Genomic DNA, 19791 nt, shown 5'->3' on the forward strand with positions numbered 1-19791 from the left:
AAATTATTCAACCTTTGTCTGAAATTCAGATTTAACTGGGCACTCCCGTTTTATCTAGCAGCACTGTACCCGGAAAGGCAATACGCGTACAATACGTGTAAAGTCCTCATGACTCTCCAAAGCAATCAGCAAGGGCTCCTCTGTACATTTTTTTTTTGTTTTGCTTTTTGTTACTTTTTTTTTTTAATTTGCGAGACAGTCCCATAATAAATGTTACTTTAGTAAAAATCTGTGTCTGATTCCAAAGTCCACGTTTTCCCCCCTAAAACCAAAGCCCGCCCTACAAAGAGTTTCCACGGCGGCTGGGGTTTCGGCCGGAGGAGGGTAGCGCGATCTCCACTCAAGCTGGACGGTCTCTCCCGCACTTTCAAAGCCTGGCCGACGGTGGAGAGCCTCGGGGGGCTGGAAGGCACCCAGGGCTGGGCTTGGCCGTCGCAGCAGCCCCGGGCACACGCGTGGCGGGAGGACACCCTCGCTCGCCCCGCGCCAGCTCGTCCACTCAGCAGCCGCGCCGCGCCTCCGCCGCCCTCCCATAGGTCCTTCCGGGGGGACAGGCGAGGGCTTTGCCTTTTCCCGCCCGCTGGGCTGGGCTCGGGGCCCCGGGCGTCCCCACCCGGGCTCCCGAGCCCGCCCCGCCCTTCCGGACGCCACCTTCCCCCCCAGCCGCCTTCAGGGCAGCCCGGAGGGGGCGGCCGCCGCCCTGGTAGCGGGCGGGCGGGGAGGGAGGCCTGGGCGGGCCGCGGGAGGCGGGGCGGAAGGAGGGGCGGGGCTAAGCGCCTTGGCGCCGCGTTGCCATGGCAGCGGGGCGGGGAGGAGGGGAGGAAGCGAGCGAGCGAGCGAGCGGGAGGGGAGGGAGGGGGATGTGGTGCTGCGGCGGCCGCCACCGCAGCTGCCGCTGCCTGCTCGCGGCTGGGTGTCCCGGAGGCGGCTGCTGGGAGCCGCGGGAGCAGCTGCGGTGCTCTGCCATATTGTGTCTGGCCCGGCCCGGCCCGGCCCTCGCCTCCGGTTCGCGGCGGCTGAGCTGACGGTGAGTCCCGGGGCCCGAGCGGCGCGCGGGCGGAAGGCAGCGCGTGCGGCCGGCGGCGCAAGGGCGTGGGGCGCGGAGGCGGCTGTCCCGTGACGCGCCGGGACATTTTTGTCCCGTGAAGAAGAATTGGCGCCCGGCGCGGGGGTGTTCCCGGCGCGCGGGCTCGGGCGGAGCGTGGGTTCCCCCCCTACCACCGCCGCCACCGCCACCACCACCACCCCACACCTCCCGGGGGTGTGGAACTGAGGCGAGCACGGCCCCGTGAGGAGTTAGGAGTTTCTCCCGAGGTAATGACCGTCCGGAGAGGGGGGCGTCGCGCGGCCCAAAGCCCCAGTGGGCGAGCCCAGAGGACGGACGGACAGACGGATGGACGGCGCGCGCTCGGCTCGGCTGGGCTGAGACCCGCGGCCGGGGAGTTGCTCGGAGCCAGACCGGGGAGCCCCGCGCCACGTCGCCGCCGCCTCCCGGGCACTCCGATCCGAGCGGGACGGCGCGCGGCGTGGAGTCCCCGTCCGGCCCCGGGCGGGAAGGGCTGGGCCGGGCCAAGTAGTGCCCAGGAGGAGCCCCGCGCGCGCGCGCGCGCGCCACCCGCGTGAACTTCGGGCGCGGGGCCCGGATGTGGGGTGGCCGACCCCCGGCCCGCGCTCCTCGGGCTGGCGCCCCCCGAGGGTTCGCTGGCCGGGTGGGTTGGGACTTGGGACTGTTTCAAGCGTTGCAATATGGACACTTCCTGTTCGCCATCTCCTCCGGGGCGGACGAGGTTCCTCGCGCCCCTGGGGTCCTCGGCTGCGCCCGGAGAGATCCGCGGTGGTCGACGGCCTTGAGCTTGGGAGCTGGCCCCGAGTGCAGCGGCCAGGGCGGCCTGGCACCCCGCACCCGGCGGGAGTAGGGGGAGGTAGTCCATGTGCGAGGTGCTCCGTCTGCACTCCAAACTCCGCCTCCCCCCCTGCTACCCTCTTGCAAAAAAAAAAAAAGCCACTGTCCCCACCGTGCACCTCACGCGACTTGGGGTGCTATTTCACAGGGAAGCCTCGCTCTCGAGGTCTTCTTGCACTTCGTTTCTGCTTTAAAGCCTGCCTTTTCCACCTTATAGGTGGTGCAGGGTGGGGTGGGGTGGAGGGAGTCCTAAGTGCGGAGAAATGATAGACTTTTTTTTTCCTACTCGCAACTCCGATGTGCGCGGTTAATTATTTCCAGGTTAGTTGGTGCTCTTTCTCCTGTCGTCTGATTGTGACAGCCACGTGGCCGGCTGAGTGCAATAGAGTGCCCTGGCGGCCAGAGGGCTTGAGGCTTCTCCGGTCGCAGGGGCTTTGTAATGGCTTATAGTCTTGGGTTCTGCCCCAGACTTCTCTTGGTGCGCTCTGATACCCGGGTAGTGGAAAGAGCCGAACCGATCGTGTGTCTAAGTGTTTCACCTTAATCGCCTGGTGGCTTTGCTTTGCACTTTTGGTAAGGTGTGCATATTAACATTTCTGCCGTCCTTTGCAGCTTTGATGATTCATCTTAAAATTTCAGCAGTGTTAGGTATCACTTTATAGACTTGCCTGACTCTCAAGTCGTTTGAATTTCAAAACCATTAACGAGAGATTCTAATGAATGTAAAATGATCACATTCTGGTGTTTGGAGTTTATGAAGAAACTCATTTTTTTTCCTTTTTACATAGATTAGCGATGAAAATACCTCTTTAGGGATAACTACTAGTATGATTTGTATACAGTCAGATTTGAGATATTAGTTAATATGAAAAGAATTCATCTTAAGTGGGAAATTACTTTTTAGAATATATAGAGGTGAAAGGGAAATAAAGTTAAAAAATAAACTTTGGAGAGTAAATTTTTAGAATGTCTGTACATTCCTAGATACCAATGCGTCATTTTTTTTTTTTATTTTTCATTTTTGGCTTTGGCAATTTGATTTGTTTCTGTAATACTTAGTTTTACTTGATCGCTGAGCCATGGGAAGGAAACACCTTAGATTTGTAAAGAATTGGGGAGAGAAATCATTCCAACTCCATATACTGGATTTTTGATTATTCTGTAATGGTTGTGAAGGTATTGAAGAGGTGCTGGAGGGCTGGCTAATGTAGAAAAAATGGAGTTGAGAAATGAATGTGTGCTGAGCACTGAGAACAGTGCTTAGTCGAGAAAGAAAATAAATGAACTGAAGAGGTAGCTATGTGAAGCCGGAAGACCGAAAACATGCTGGAAGATGGAACTTACGCTGTTTGTGATGAGGTCTAATAGCAAAATGAAACTTAAAAGTATTACTCAAACTGGAAGTCTTTCTCTCTCTCTCTCTCTCTCTCTCTCTCTCTCTCTCTCTCTCTCTCTCTCTCTCTCTCTCTCTCTCTCAAGACTCTCTCAAGACTCTCTCAAGACTCTCTCAAGACTCTCACTATATGGTCCTGGCTGCCTTTGAAATTGGAGTGACCCTCCTGCCTCTGCATCTTTTGAAGGTCTCAGTATGTAGCTCTGGCTGGCCTGGAACTTGATATGTAGATCAGGCTGGCCTGCCACTCCAGAGATCCATCTGCATCTGCATCTTGAATGCTGGGATTAACAGTGTGCACCACCATGGATGGCGGCTGCATGTGGTTTTGTTTTGATTGTTTGGGACAGGATCTTAAAATAAGCCCAGGCTAGCCCCAAGCTTGGTGTATAGATAGGGACAACTTTAAACTCCTGATGCACCTGCTTGTGTCCCAAGAGCTGGTATTACAGGTGCACACCACCACACTTGGCTTGTGTGTGTTTAAACTCCCGATTCAACTGCTTGTGTCTCAAGAGCTGGTATTACAGGTGCACACCACCACGCTTGGCTTGTATGTGGGTTTTTTTGCTGTTTGTTTCAGCAATTCAAAAGAAGGGTCATTTTTCAAATAAAATTTTTATTCTTCAAGAATTTCATACAATGAAACTCCCCAGATCCAACCCCACATCTATACCTACCCAAATTCATATACTCTCTCTCTCTTTTTTTTTTAAACCCATGGTTTCTGGGTTTTTTGTTTGTTTTGGTTTTTTGAGTCAGGGTTTCTGTGTGTCTAAGTAGTAGAGCTCTGTCTGCCTCTGCCTTCGGAGTACTGGGGTTAAAGGCATGTGCCACATTGCATGGCAAGAATGGTATTTTTTTTAAAATGTCCATTTTTGTTGTTGCTGCTGCTGCTTTTAGATTGTGTGTGTAATTTAATAACTGGGTTTTATGTAGATACAATCTTCCATGAGACCTCAGGACTTTACTCATTTGGAGAAGAAAAAGATACCTAGATCTGATCTTTTTCTTGGGTTGAAGAAATTAAACACAGGCGAGGAAACTTTTCAACTGAGAGGAATTAAACTGTGTGGAAAGTAGGCGGTGTGAGCGGTAAATGGAGAGGGGAACTGGAGAAGGCTTGGGTAGGTAGGAGAGAGAGGCTTCTTGGAGGAGAAAGGTTATCCCTTTCTAAAGGGAACTTCTGTGCTACCTCCAGAGTAGATGATGTCACCCAAATGGCCACACTCCTTTTAAAAGTCAACCATGAAAGTGAGTTTTTTCTTAACTTTCATACTTTGGCTCCAGTCTTTTTCCACTGTCCTGTAGAAACTGTTAATGATGTACACCCCAGCATGGTGTACAATTTACTTTGCATCTCTGTTGACAATACTTATTTATTGGTTGGAACCACACTTGGACATTCCAGCATTAGGCCTGGCTGAAATGCTGATTGCTCTGTGAGCCTTGGCTGTAGCTGTGAGTTTCTCTGGTCCCACTTGACCCTGAGTACTAGTGTTTCTCTGGTTCACCCAGCCCCACCATCCTGCAGCCACTTATAAAATAATTAATTATGCAGAGGCTTATATTAATTACCAATTCTATGGCCTATTGGCTCAGGCTTCTTGCTAACTAGCTCTTACAACTTAACTCAACCCATAACTATTATCTATGTATCACCACTTGTTCTGTGACTTTACCTGCATCTCATTCCATGTTGTTCCTTGGACGGCGGTGGTTTGGAGTCTCTCTCAACTCTCTTTTCTCCTCTCACTGTCTCTTTTGGATTTTCCCTCCTGGCTCCATCCTGCCCTGCCATAGGCCAATACAGCTTTATTTATTAGCCAATGGTAGCAATACATATTCACAGCGTTCAGAAAGACATCCCACAGCACTTGGCTTGATAGACTTTTAGACCTACCTTTACTTCCAACTGTAATTTGTTTTTCTTCTGTAAGAGCATATAATTCTTTAGGCTATAGCGTTCTCTACTGCCTCTTTTCTAAAATTAATAAATATTGAGTACTTAACCCTGTGCCAGCCTGTACTACAGGAGCAGTGAATAGTACCGAACCGAACAAAAGGAATTCCTTCCTTCATCGTTTATTATCTTTTAGATTCTATAACCCTAATTAGATTGTACGCTTTGACCACTTATTAGGGCCTTGTTTTAAATATGTATACCTGGCCTAGTCTGAATAAAGAAGTGTGTGAGAGGTGAAGATGACTAGATCTGTCTTTATAAGTAAAGGTGGAAAAGGAACCACTTCTGAATTTAAATATGATCTCATTTCCTCCAGAATGAGTTGGAGGATGATGAAATCCTTTTTTGAGGAAGGCTCATTTGACTGCAGTGTGTGCAGTGCTCAGAGGAGATGGGAAGAACTGGAAAGAGCCTTATTGAAGGAAGAAGTCATAACTGAGTGAAGTTAGGAAGGATGTTTAATGACAGGAAGCTGGTGGATTAGCTTGCTGGATGTAGAGGAGTGGCAAATGTCAGAGTGAACATGACCTGGAGGAATGAATGGCCCATAGAGGTTCAGGGTAATGCAGGGGTGGCAGCTAGTGGTGTGAATTGTCATGAGAGGTAGCGGTTGAGAGTTGAGGGCTAAGAATGTTGCTTGGGAAACTAGAATGTAATGGGCTTTGCTTTGGTGACATGAGGTCTGTAATGAATACTGTATCAAGACTTGTATCATGCCTATGGTATTACTTTACGGATACTTTTAGTTCCACTACAGTAGAATACTGTCACTGTCTTGCCACCAAACAAAGACCAAAAGAACATTTATCCTCATTTAGTTTTTATTTAAACAGACTTTGTTTTAGAATAGTTTTGCATGTGCAAAAAACATGCAAAAACCTTACCCAGTATCCCTGATAGCGCCTTTGTGCTCTGGTACATTGTCACAATTAAGGAAACAGGATTCCTATATTACTATTAAACATGCCATTCAGATTTCTCTAATTTTTCTCTAATGTCCCTTTTTATCTCATACCTACCGTTTTCTGGACTTTGATGACATGAGAACTTCAAGACCTAATCAGAAATTTTATAGACTGTTCCTCAGTTGAGACGTACCTGATGTCTTTCTCATCATGAGCCCTGGCTTGTGGGTTTAGGGAGGAAGATCAAAGGTAAAGTGCCTTTAGAGTATATTAAGGGTACATCCTGACATACCATAGAATGGATAACCTTCATCATTGATTATGATCTTTGCTTGCCAGATTTTATAATATATATATCTTATCCACCTCTCCATACCAGATCTGCTTTGGAAGCAAAGTATTCAGTATAGCCCATGCTCACAGGCCTTGATCAAATTCTGATCTTTTTTTTTTTCCTTCAACCTAATTTTCTTTTACATTTAAAAAAAATTTAAACCTGCACTGATGTTTTTGAGCATCTACTGAATTAGGTTCAAGAAAGACATTGTTATACCCCAGGTGTATGCCTGATTTAATCATAAAGTAGGATTAACTGCCTTACTATGTGTTCTGATTTCATTAGTATTTATAAATAAAAAGTTACCAAAGCCCTAAAAGTCTAAATAAAGCTCTTAAAAGTGGCTGATTGTAAGCTACTGTCATGTAGTTTAGTATGTGTGCCATTAAAAATAGCTGTCCTTTTGTTATCAACACAGGTTTTCATTCTTCCCAAGTAGTTAACACTCCTGATAAGTTACCAGCAGGGTTTAACTGTTGTCACCTGTCTTCAAAGCTGTGTGTGTGTGTGTGTGTGTGTGTGTGTGTGTGTGTGTGTGTGTATGTGTATGTGTTTTGAAAAGGCTCTCACTATGCAGTCCTGACTGCCTTTGAAATTGGAGTGACCTCTTGCATCTTTTGTGGTTGTTTTGAGACAAGGTCTCACTGCATAGCTCTGGCTAGCCTTGGAATTTGCTATGTAGATCAGGCTGGCCTGGAGCTCCTGGTCCTCCTTCCTCTATATGCTGAGTGCTGGGATTACAGGTGTGTGCTACCATGCCAAATTAGAGTTTTCAGGTGTTAAAGAAGTTAAGAATTTTCTTGCCTTTTCAAAATTTGTGTGTGTGTGCATGTGCATGTGTATGTGCATGCACACACACACCCCTAAAGGTATATCCGCCCATCACTTGTGTACAAGTGCCTGAGGAGACCAGAAGAGGTTGTCAGATCACCTGGACCTGGAGTTACAAGTAGTTGTGAGCTGCCCAGTGTGGTTGCTGAGAATTGAACCTTGCTCCTCTGCAAGAGTAGCAGACACTTTTAAGCACTGAACCATCTCTCCAGCACTTCTTGGCTTCCTGAAAGTTACTACCTGATACTATCTATGCATTTGGTTCTTTTGGCCCCCAGAAGCCTGTTTGGTTTGTTGGAGAAGTGCTCCTAAGTTGATGTGTGAAACCACATTGGGAAAAGAACAGGGATACGCGCCCAGGTAGAGGTCGGAGGAGGATGTGTGAGAGTTGGTTTTCCAGAATCAAATGCAGGTTACCAGGAGGTGGCAGATGCTTTCACTTGGTGAGCCATCTTGCTGGCCCTCTTCTTTTAAGACACACTCGAGCTGCATATCCAAACTGGCCTCAAATTTACTGTTTAGCCCTGGTCTCTCAATCTTGATTCTCCTGCTTTAGTTTTCTGAATGTTAGGATCACAGATATGTAGGTAGCATCACACCCAGCTTTGAAATTCTTTCTAAATTGTATAAATATACTTTTATGGATTCACTGAGTAGACTTAATATTAGATTTTGCAGTGCTATACCACTGATAGAGATCACCCACCCATCCCACCCCCATCCCTGAGATAAGGTTTCTCTGTGTAGCCCTGGCTGTCCAGATTTTTGTTGTTTTGTTTTTGAGACAGGGTCTCACTGTGTAGCTTTGGCTGGCCTGGAACTCACAGAGATCTGTCTGCCTCTGTCTCTTAAGTACTAGGATTAAAGGCGTGTGTTACCATGGGTGGCTAATATAGTTATTTTGAATTTTATACATAACATTAGAGGTAAGGAATTTAGGAAAGTGATAAAAACATACCCTTGTGGTTTATCTTTTTGTTTGTTTGTTTTTGAGACAGGGTTTCTCTGTGTAACTTTGGAGCCTGTCCTAGGACTCACTCTGTAGACCAGGCTAGCCTCGAACTCACCGAGATCCACCTGCCTCTGCCTCCTGAGTTCTGGGATTAAAGGTGTGAGCCACCACCGCCCAGCTCCATGTGGTTTATCGTAAAAGAAGAAATACAAATAAAAATGGGAAGAAGTTTCTTTTAAATTAAGATTTCACTGCACTGTGGCTTTGTTTCATCCATAAAAGTTCACTTCAGTGATACCCCACCCCTGACAAGCACATACATTAAAATCAGAGTGTGGGATCTGGATTTACAGATGGCTGTGGGCCACCGGACATGGGAATTGAACTCCTGTCATCTAGAAGAGTAGTATGAGCTTGTAACTGCTGAGCCATCTCTTTCCAGTCTAAATGCACCTTTCTTTTATGCTGATTGAACATTTATTAATAATCATAGCAAGAATTTCTACTGCTTTTTAATTGTCTACTGTGTCCTGGCATGGTATTATGCTACTAGGCCCATGAGTATATAATTCTCAGCAACAACCCTTCAGAGAGTATTGTATTTTTGCATATATAAGAAACAAATAAGGAGAAATTATGTAAATGTAATGGTGGGTATTTGAATACAAATCTATCATAGTAAAGATCCATGTTTTCTTTGAATTACAATCTGAAGTTTCTTAAGAAAATGGGTTATTTGTCAGAATGAAATGCTTACATATTGATTTGTTCCAAGCAGGAGCAGTAAAGAATGCTTGATAGAGAAACTGTTATTTACATGCCTACACTGGCAGGAATCCCGCTACTTTTCTTGTTCATGTGAGTTAAATAATGGGTGCTGCTCCCTGGGATTCAGGGAGGTTCAGCGATCTGTCAGGCTGTAGGTGAGTTGGTAGCTGGTGGGTTTGCTTGATTCCAAATCTCACTGTTCAGTTGCCTAGCATGACATTCTGCTATAATTTTTTTTTAATGTTTGCTCACTAATATTACGGTTTTTGCTGGAGCATAAAAATGAATGCATTGTATCCTGCCAACAGTGATTTATATAGCCTAATGTCTCTCTGCTTATCCACACTTCTCCCTCCCCAATTCTGTATTTTTTTGAGGCAGGGTGCCATGTAGCCCAGGCTGCCTTGAACTAGTTATGCAGGGAAGGGCTGACCTTAAACTTGTTTTTCAGGTGTTGGTATTACTGGTATTCATGGTGTCCCCTATCTCCACATTTTGAGTATTTCTTAAATACATGCTAGAGTCAGTGTAGAGAATTGTATCCAGCATTTGTGTGATAAGTAAGTGTTGGTTTCAGTGTAATAACTGACAGACAGAAAGCTGCTGCCCTGGTTTAGACAGGCAGGCCCCATCACTATGTACACACCAGCCCATCTTTACTCATTTATTGCTTACTTGGCCATGGGAGTCATTTCAGTTACCTTCTTCGCGCTGTACTTTGTGTTTTCAAAGTGGGCTTTGGGTCTTTCGAAGATGGTTTCTCCCAGTACTGGGGAGGATGGGTTGGAGGAATCTGAGAAGAGCCTGTTAGAATGCCAGTGCAGTAGAGCAGGTGAGTTGGCCTTTCCTTCTGAGGCCATCGTGCTCTGTGCCTTTCTCAAAGCACTTATTAAACATGTCGTTCTGTTACAGTCATCTGTGTGTCCCTTCCACTAAATTGAAATACTTCGTTGTGATATTCACTGGGTAAATACTTGTTGAATTATATTGGTTTTTGAGACTCTCCTGTTTATGTCTGAAAAATAAATGTTCTTGGCAGTTCTAGATTGTCTCTTAACTAAAAAGATAGGTTTTATGTATTTTTAAATTTTGCACTTTGGTCTACGAATAAAGGTCAGATGCTTTTAAAATGTGTTATATTTGAGGAACAACAGATAGGTACTATAGACTTATTACACTGCCAAATGTTATAGTTAAATATTATGCAACAGCCAGTCTCTTGGTTTGCCTTCTCGTTTTATTAAACTATTAGAGACTATCCCAAAAATGTTTCGTTATATGTGTTGTAAAGTGAAATGTAGTTGCAGAAAACCATTTAAAGCAAATACATAACTTAATGAGTTACTGTAAATCCAGCACCCACACAACCTCCTTCCAAGTAGGGACTAGAAGGTGCCAGCAAGAAGCCCTTCCAGACTTGTAATCACGTGTCCTTCCTTTATCAAGTGGATTACATGTCTGGCTTTAAAAAAAAAATTAGGTTTGGATTTAGCTATGCAAAATATGTATGTATGTATGTATATGTACATACTGGTATGTATCCCTAGCCAGCAGTTAGGCCTGTTTATTTGGGGGTGTCTTCTGATAATTCCTCTTTTATCTTCCCCATTTCCCACCCCACCCACACCTTGATTATCAACTTTTTCATCTTATGTGTCTCCTGAGGTTGGATATATATAATACGTTCACTTCTTTTCCTGTAATTTGCAAACATGAGCTGTGTGATTGGGATTTTCCTCTCCCCTTTTATTTAGTATTCTTGAACTCTGTCACTTCATGTTCAAGCTATCCTGATGTCTCTGATTCCTTTCTGCTTCTGCTATTTTTCTTTTATGGCTTTTTATTTTTAAACTTGCTTTGAAATCTTTCATTTATTTCTGTGTATTGCCTGAGGGAGCCAGAAGAGGGCATTGGATCCCCTGGGACTAGAGTTACAGAGGGTACTGGGAATTGAACTCAGTCTTCTGCAAGAGCGGCCACTGCCCTTAAACCCCGAGCCCCCTCTCCAGGCCTTTGTTTTTTGAGACAGGGTTTCACTCTTGCCCTTCCTGGCCCAGAACTTGAGCTGACCTTCTACTTGCCTTCCTAGTGGTGGACTTAATGGGGTGCTGAAGTAAGCCAGCTTGCTGAGCAGTTTTCTCAAGTATGCTTTATTATCTAAAAGGGTATAATTTTACTTATTTTTAATTGTAACTTTATAAATAGGGTTATATTCGTATTTTAGCCATTTTTTAAAATAGGAGCTCTAAATTTTCTGGCAGTGACTCTGATAAGTCAAAATTCATGGATTTCTCTTCTGCTGCATTTATCTATCATTCAAGTTTTATTTGGATAGGCTTCTAAGATTTCCAGGCACTTTAAAATTTTTATTTGGAGGCAGGGTCTCACTGTAGCCCTGGCTTCCCTGAAACTCCCTGTATAGACCAGGCTGGACTCAGACTCACAGAGATCTGTCTGCCTCCCACGTGCTGACAATCCAGCTTTTTTGTTGTTGTTGTTAAATACAGTGTCTGACGTTGTAGCCCAGGCTGACCTTGAACTCACAATTTTCCTGCCTCAGGCTTAGTGCTGGGATTATAGGTATGTGCCACCATGTGTAGTTTATTCCTATCTGGACTATTTCTTTGCTTGGCCCTCTTCTCCTTTTATTTCCATTCGCAGTACTGTATACTAAGTGTGGGCTCTGTCCTGGAAGCGAGCTCCAGGGTCAGCTCTAAGAGTTCAGACAGACTGCAACAACCCAGCTCTAGAGACCTTACGTGGGTGCGTGGCACTCCCTGCCATTGGAGCCTGTTAGCCCCGCTGACCAGTGGTCCCTGGGGCGTCCCAGGGAATGCCTGTTGGTTGACTGTGTTCCAGTTCCACCAGTCACTCCGTTGTTTCTCTCTCATTTAGACGTGGATGGGAAACAAGGCTGTGGCCAGGATTTCAGCCCTTTGTTTCTTGGTTTGTTGTGCTCTGCGGGTTAATGAGTTTGGGATCTGCTCTCCAGTTGCTTTCTGTTGATGGGGCTGGGGCTGAAACTAGGGCCTTGCACATGGTGGGCAAGTATTCTAACCCTGAGCTGCCCTCCAACCTTAGTGCCTTTATGTGACGATTGTGAAGAATCAGAAATTGGCTGCACTAGAGCAGATTTTAACTTCTGGAATGATCACATCATTTTGTCTTAAAATCTTGGTGAATCCTTCTTCCCTAAAACTACTACCATTTAATTTTTCTAACCATAATTTATATAGCAAAAAGCCCCAAATTATTTTTTTTTCTTTTTCTTCTTGTTAAGATGGCATTTGAGAATCTAGTCAAGGTTCTTTGGCGAGGCGATCCTAGGATTATTCAGATAGTTCCTTGATTGCTCTAGTTTTGTTTGTTTGTTTTTTGAGACAGGGTTTCTCTGTGCAGCTTTGGAATCTGTCCTGGAACTCACTCTGTAGACCAGGCTGGCATCAAACTCAACAAGAGATCCACCTGCCTCTGCCTCCCAAGTGTTGGGATTAAAGGGGCGCACCACCACCAGCTGGCACCCGAGTTCTTAGTAGTAATTAGTAGCTAACTCATGGTACAGAGCTAGACACTTTCTAAACTTATAGAGAAATAATTAGATTTAAGTAGCTCAATATTGATGGGTTAGTGTTTGGGGAACTTGCTGGATTTTATTTATTTAGAGATGATTTGATTGAGACATGCTTGCTCATACTCCTAGATATTTGAGATGCTGAGGCAGGAAGATCACTTAATTCCAACAGTTGGAAGCTAGCCAGAGCAGCATATTGAGACCCTATCTTAAAATAACTAGGAGCTGAGAGATGCCTTGGTGATTAAGAGCACCTTTGCTCTTGCAAAGGACTAAAGTTTGGTTTTCAGGTGGCCCACAACTACCTGTAACTCCAGCATGCAGGGGTCTGATGCTTCTGGCCTCCATGGACAGCAGTACACATGCACATAACTCATACACAGACACATAATTTAAAATGAGATAAATCTCTAAGGATAAATAAAAGATAGTTTGAAAATCTAACTTAAATGTTCAGAAAGCTAATGGAGAATTTTTTGTTAATTTGTTTTTTCAAGACAGAGGTTTTTTGTGTGGCGGGGGCTGTCTTGGAACTCTCTCTGTAGACCAGTCTAGCTTTGAACTTAGAAACTCTCCTACCTCTGCCTCCTGAGTGCTGGGATTAAAGGTGTGAACCACCACTGCTGGGCTTGAGAATTCTAATTTAAAAAAAAAAATCTTGCTGGGCAGTGCTGACACCCATCTTTAATCCTAGAACTCCGGCAGAGGCGGGTGGTGAGAGGTTAAATGCCTGGTATACAAAATGAGTTCCAGGATAGTCAGATCTACGCAGAGAAACCCTGTCTTGAAAAAACAGCAACAAACGTTCTTTTATATGTATGCACATGTCTGTGGGTACCAACAGAGGCTAGAAGAGGGGGCAGATCTCCTGGAGCTGGAGTCTCCAGGACTTGGGACTTACTTGGCATGGGTGCTGGGAACCACTCCTCAGAGCACCATGTGCTCTTAACCATTGAGTTGTCTTTTTAGCCCAGTGGAGAGTTCTTTTTATGTTCAGAAGAACAAAGAGGCTAAATTGTATACAGATGACTTAACATGTCAGATGCTTGCTATATATTAGGAATCAGCTGTATGTAAACAATTGTAGCATAAACCAGTCTTCTGTACTCATCCCCAGTGCCACAACTGAAAAGGGGAGCGTAGATTCTTCTAGACATTGTCGACTTAGATTCCTGGTTACAGAGGGGATATGGGGAGTAGGGATTGGCTTTCCTCCAGAGGTAAAGGGATCTATTAACTCACGTGATCTGGCTTGGTGGAAAAGTGCCTGAACCCCCTGAGCCATCTTGTGAGAGCCCAGTTTTATTTGAAAATAGTATGTTCCAGTGGTCTGCCTGCCTGCCTGCCTGTCCTCCTTCCTGATACAGTTTTCCAAATGTGACTTAGTGTTGCAGCGCAGTTGTGTGATGGAGCACTTGCCTCTACAAGAAACCTTGACCAGAATACCTCTTAAAGGAGAAGAAAAGTTTGGCAAGTGCCACCACAAAGCAGAATGGGAAACAGTGCCAGACATGATGTTCTGTACTTGGACGGCAAATTGCTCAGTGAATGGAGAGACGGTGTTCCAGCCTTGACTTTTGTTTCACAGTTAGATTAATATATCTCCTTTGTTTAGTTGAAATCAAATGTAAGGTGACATAATTTGGGTATGCTTTTCCCTTTGTGCTTCTCATCTAGCGTGACAGCAAGTTACAGGCAGGTTATACTTGAGGGATTCTGCTTAGGGGTGTTGAGTCTATTGTTTTCAGTTTTCTTTCTCTGGTTAGCAGTTGGTCTGACTTTATCTCAATTAAGTACCTCATGGGTATTGAACTGTAGTGTTTATAAGATAATCCAGTATCTGTTGTTTATTTTGAACTACTTACACTAATAACCAGTAGAGGAATATGGTAGGAGAGATTGAAAGTCTTTAATAGAAGTTTAGATACGATTTATAAGGCAGAGTTGTCATTGTTAGGCTTCTGTGATGTATGTGCACATGTGTGTGCTGGACTCTGCATTTCAGAGGCCACAGGTGGGTGTTGGGTATCTCCTTCTTTAACTTTCTGCCTTATTATTTTGAATCATCCTGGGACTAGGCTGGTAGCCAGAAAACCCTATTGAGTCTCCTGTCCGCACAGGTGTGAGGTTACAGGCATGTGTGGCCCATACCAGTCTTTTTTTTTTTTTTACAGGAGAGCTAGGGATTTGATCTCAGGTCATCATGCTTGCATAGTAATCACTCGTGACCAGTTGAGCCATCTCCCCAGCACTGTGTCTCATATTGCTCAGACTGACCTTGACCCACTAATCGTCCTGCCTCTTGAGTGCTGGATTACAAGTATGTACCAAAGGCCCAACTATATAGACTGGAACTTTGAAAGATGGTAGGGAACGTAGTAGCAAGCTTACAGAGAAGTGATCGGTAAACACTTGATCAGGATTAGTATAGTTTGAATTGACTTCAGGAAGAGAGAGGACAGTATCCTAAGGCTATAGATCTGGGTTGGGTATATTGATGGCAGCATGTACTTTCCCAGGCTTTTGCACTGACAGAGCAGTGAAGGCAGGATGGCGCCCAGGCAGAAGTGAGCGTGGGCTCTGCAGCGCACTTCAGGGAGTTGCATCCACTTAACTGCCCTGTGTCTGTTTCCACATATAAACTAGAACCCAATAGTAGTCACTATCTGGTAGGGTTGTTACAGAGCTTGTGAGTTAGTTTTAGTAAAGATTTTAAAACGATACCTACTATTAATGAGCATCAACAAGTCTTCTTTTAGTCTCTTGTAATACATGCACACATGTACATTTCTCTACAGGAAAGCCAGTTAATATTTGAATTTGAGTGTGTATGTTTAAAGATAACATCTTGCTTTGCTGTGTAGACATACCCTAAACTCTTCTGCTTTGGTCTCCTAAGTGCTGTGTTAAAAGGTAGTCTGCACCACCTGAATTTCAGTTTCTGTTATTACATAGATTATTCTAGAAAAATTGAATCATACCATTTCTCAGCTACCAAAGTAACATAATAGCAGAACTGTTGGAAAGATGTACATTAAACCATTTTAGGTGTGGGAATTTTATTTAATCGTGGGAGAGTAGAAGAGTCTCTCCCAAATCTGGGTGTTGGAACACTCTTAAAGTTTCTGAGTGGAAATGTTAAGGATAACTAACAGCTAGCTAGAGTTAGGTATGCTGTGAACAGTTTGAAGCACAGAAATGCAAGGAAACGTAATCTAGGGACATACTATCACAGTTCCTGTATATTGGAGTGTCCATCTAAATATACTACAGTTTTGGTGGTCTAGGGCTAGGTAATAAAACACTTAAAGTATTTTCAAATTGTGTTTTCAACTTAAAAAAAAAAAAAAAGAAACATTAACGTTCTTGGTTGGTTGGGTGGAGGCACATTGCAATTGAGATATTTGTGGTATTTATTCTAAATTTTTGTTTGTTCTTTTTTAAAGTACATGTATATGTGGGGGAAGGAGGTTGTGCACAAACCAGGAAAGGGTATAGAATCCCCCTGAAGCTGGAGCTAAGGAGTTGTAAGCTGCCCAGTGTGGGTTCTGGGAGCCAGACTCAGTCATCTGGAGGAGCAGTGTAACTACTGAGCTATCTCTCTGGCCCTGTGATACCGTTGGTTTTTTATGGCAGGGTCTCATTATGTAGCCTGACTGGCCTGGAACTCACCGAGATCTACCTACCTCTCCCTACTGAGTACTGGATTTAAAGGGATTAAAGACATATACCACCAAATTGGGCCTCTGTGGTATTGTATTTTGAAGTCATTATTTATGGGTCATTCAGGGATTTCTTGTAACAAAATGTTACAGGTTTCCCCCTCTCATTTAAAATAGATCTTAGTAATATTTATGGCTCCTAATGTTTGTATTTTTAGAACATTTTAATTAAAAATTTTGCCTTATGTTTATGGGTGTTTTGCCTATATGTATGTCTGTGTATCACATGTGTACCTGGTACCTACTGTAGTCAGAAGAGGGCATCAGATGCCTGTAACTGGAGTTATAGGTGGTTATGAGCTGCAATCATGTGAGTCCTCTGGAAGAACAGCAAGTGCTCTTAACCACAAAGCCATCTCTCTAGCCCCTATATTTTAAGAATATTTATTACCATACTGATGCCTAACAGTTTCTTATTCTGTTTATGGATTTGAAACTAACTTTGAAGTCATTAAATACATAAAACTTCACTGATAAAATTTGCCCTTGGATTTAAAGAACAAGTCAGCCCATAGAAAAATACATGTATTTTTTTTTCCCTAGTAGTCCTGAATTTTAAACTAGGAGCTTTAATGTGAAAGGTGAGTTCTTCAACAGAACTTACCAGTTAGTTAAAGAGATGTCCAAGACATAAATGAGAGAAATGCGTGTAGCACTATGGTGTACCAACATAATTTAGCAATTTGATAGATGTCATTTAAAAGAATGACCAGCTGGGTAGACTTCAAGGTTCTACAGAAAAGGAAAAGCATCGCCCTATTCATACTCGGTCATCGCACATTCCTGGGTCCTCAAGTTTCCAAGCTGCTGTCCCCAGTTTTAGCAAGGATACTTCAACTAACTTAACAAAAGCTCAAGTAGGTAGGTGCTCACTGACATGAAGGAGGGACTCCAAAGTCCAGGCGGGCGCCCTCCCTCCCTCCCTCCCTCCCTCCCTCCCTCCCTCCCTCCCTCCCTCCTTCCCTTTCTTTAAAAAAATCTTTCATTGTTTATGTTTTTATACAGAAAATAATAGGTTGGCTTGCTGTTTATTTGTTAGAGGTGTTTCATGTTTTACCTTATCAAATAATGCATCTTTTTAACTTCCCCAAGAAACTAACTATCACATAGTTTTGGAGATATGCTGAAACAATGTATAGAATACCATACTGTGTGCAAATTATTTACATAGATGTGAAATATAAACTCAGGTTACAAAATGTACCTGGGTGAGTTGGGAGAGAGAAAGTGGACTTAGAGAGAAGTAGCCCTACAACCTTTTCTTTTTCAGTTTTAGTGGTTTCTGCTTTTAGCATTGTTGAAAGGTATTTTTTTTCCCACTCAGTTTTATTTCTTTTACCCTCATTTCAGAAGCAGTTTCTCCATGAGAACTCTGTCTCCTCTTCACCAGAAAATGCAGCTGCACACATTTTTGTTGTTGTTCAGAGACAACGGATCACATGCTGTGTCACCTAAATCTGACCAAGAGGCAGTTTAATCCCTCAGTTGTCCTGGGTACATGACATTGTGTAGCATTATGATCAGATGTACATTTTTGTGCGGTACATTTGGGATTTAAAAATCTATTTTATTTATTCTATGTGATGTGTATACCTGAGTGTGTATATTATACCACATGCATTCAGGAGCCTGAGAAGATCAAAAGAGGACACTGGATCCCATGGAACTGGAGTTACAGGTGGTTGTGAGATGCCATGTGGGTGTAGTGATCCAAACCCAGTCTTCTGCAAGAGCTGTAAATTCTCTTAACAACTGCGCTCTCTCTCCAGCACTGCATTTGGGATTTTAAATCTGTCTAATCCCAGAATTGGGTGTTTTGGAATGGGCACTATTTGTAATGGAGAACCTTAAAGAATATGATGTAAATCTGTAGGAAAAGTTGGGACATCTTTTGGTGTGACATCTTGCTGTGAAGAGACACCATGACCAAGGCAAATCTTATAAGGGAAATCATTTAATTGGGGGCTTGCTTACAGTTTCAGAGGTTCTTTATCATGGCAGGAGGCCTGGCTACATGCAGGCAGGGTACTGGAGAAGTAGTTGAGAGCTATGTCATGATCCGCAAAGAGGGAGCAGCTAGCTTGAACTCACAGAGATCCTCCTGCCTCTACCTCCCAACTGCTGACATTAAAGACAAAGTGTGTGCCACCATACCCAGCCATAATTATCTTGATAATAGATGGATTTTTTTTTACTTGATACAAATTCTGAAAGAGGACAGTAAATTCTGAGTTGAATATGAATGAATATAACTACATTTTTATATAACTGTTTTCATTTTATATTGTATTTGTTGCTTTATCTTCTTATGTTACTGAAATGGTGGTAAAAACTCAACATTTTTTTCTAAATTTCCTAGGTTGTCTTTTTTTAAAGACTTGTATGTATAAATATTTGCCATCATGGTGTGTGTGTGTGTGTGTGTGTGTGTGTGTGTGTGTGTGTGTGTGTGTGTGTGTGTGTGTGTACCTGCAGCTGGAGCTACAGGTGGTTGTGAGCCACCATGTGGGTTTTAGGAACTGAACCTGATCAGCACAAGCAGCAGGTGCTCTTAACACTGAGCTATCTCTGCAGCCTCTTGTTAAAAAGTTCTTTTCTGTCTGAGAATGTTGGCACCGGGCAGAGCTGTTAAGACATTAATAACAAAATGCTGAAAGTCCTGAGATTGAAATTGTTTGAAATTGCTTAAATCCCAGAGATGAGAAGAAGGATTCCGTTAAGTGATATGATTGGCAGAGCCCCATCGTGAGTGCAGTGGGTGAACCAGACAGAATGAGGAAGTGAGTGTTGCGTTATGAGGAAGAGGGGAGACAGCTACTATTGCGCACCCTTCTGAGAAGTCCTGCGGTCATGGCTGCCATTGGGTGATGAGGGAGAGGCGTACTTAGTAGAATCTTTTTTATAATTCCAAAACAGAAAAATTATCTATTAATTGATGAACTAATTCATGTTATAAAAAAAGCTTTGTGATAGGATAGGCTAGTCTAATCGTGTAAGAGGTGGGTTTTGTTTTGGCCTTGAGTTTTCTGTTAAGTCCATAAATTGACCGTGTGTGTGTGTGTGTGTGTGTGTGTGTGTGTGTGTGTGTGTGTGTGTGTGTGTGTTCATGTGAAAAAGATGTGAAACTACTAAAACTAGAAATAATCTAGCATAGCATTTTCCTCAAGAACTTTGAGCTTAAGTTTAAACTATAAAAATAAATACATAAAAGAAAATCCAAAAGGACTAACAAAGGCCATTACCAAGTTTGTAGTATAAACAGCTTTTAAAATATACTTCTCTCCAGTTTTTACAAGTTCTTTTGTTTATTTCAGTTATTGTTTTATACAGTCAATTTTAGTGGCTTCTGAATAGTAGACTGAATAGGTAACTTGGCAATTCCTCTATTGCAGGATATGTAAGTTAGTAGTTTTCCAATCTTTAATGATTCTTTGGATATTTGT

The 19791-nt window shown here is 43.6% G+C and overlaps 1 protein-coding gene across 3 annotated transcripts in view; it reads left to right on the forward strand.

Annotated features, from left to right (window-relative positions):
• The first annotated feature begins 802 nt into the window (after positions 1 to 802).
• Positions 803 to 19791, forward strand: part of Foxn2 (forkhead box N2) — a 52212-nt gene continuing 33223 nt past the window's right edge. The window contains exon 1 of one of the 3 annotated variants that reach the window (XM_006985797.4): positions 803 to 1027. The gene's annotated coding sequence lies outside the window, so the exon portion shown is untranslated. Of the gene's footprint in view, positions 1028 to 1099; positions 1315 to 2026; positions 2477 to 19791 lie in introns of those variants that run through there. The other 2 variants (XM_006985798.4, XM_076559235.1) reach the window with 2 other exon arrangements.

This window comes from Peromyscus maniculatus, chromosome 22, assembly GCF_049852395.1.
Source record: "Peromyscus maniculatus bairdii isolate BWxNUB_F1_BW_parent chromosome 22, HU_Pman_BW_mat_3.1, whole genome shotgun sequence".
Lineage (NCBI taxonomy): Eukaryota > Metazoa > Chordata > Mammalia > Rodentia > Cricetidae > Peromyscus > Peromyscus maniculatus.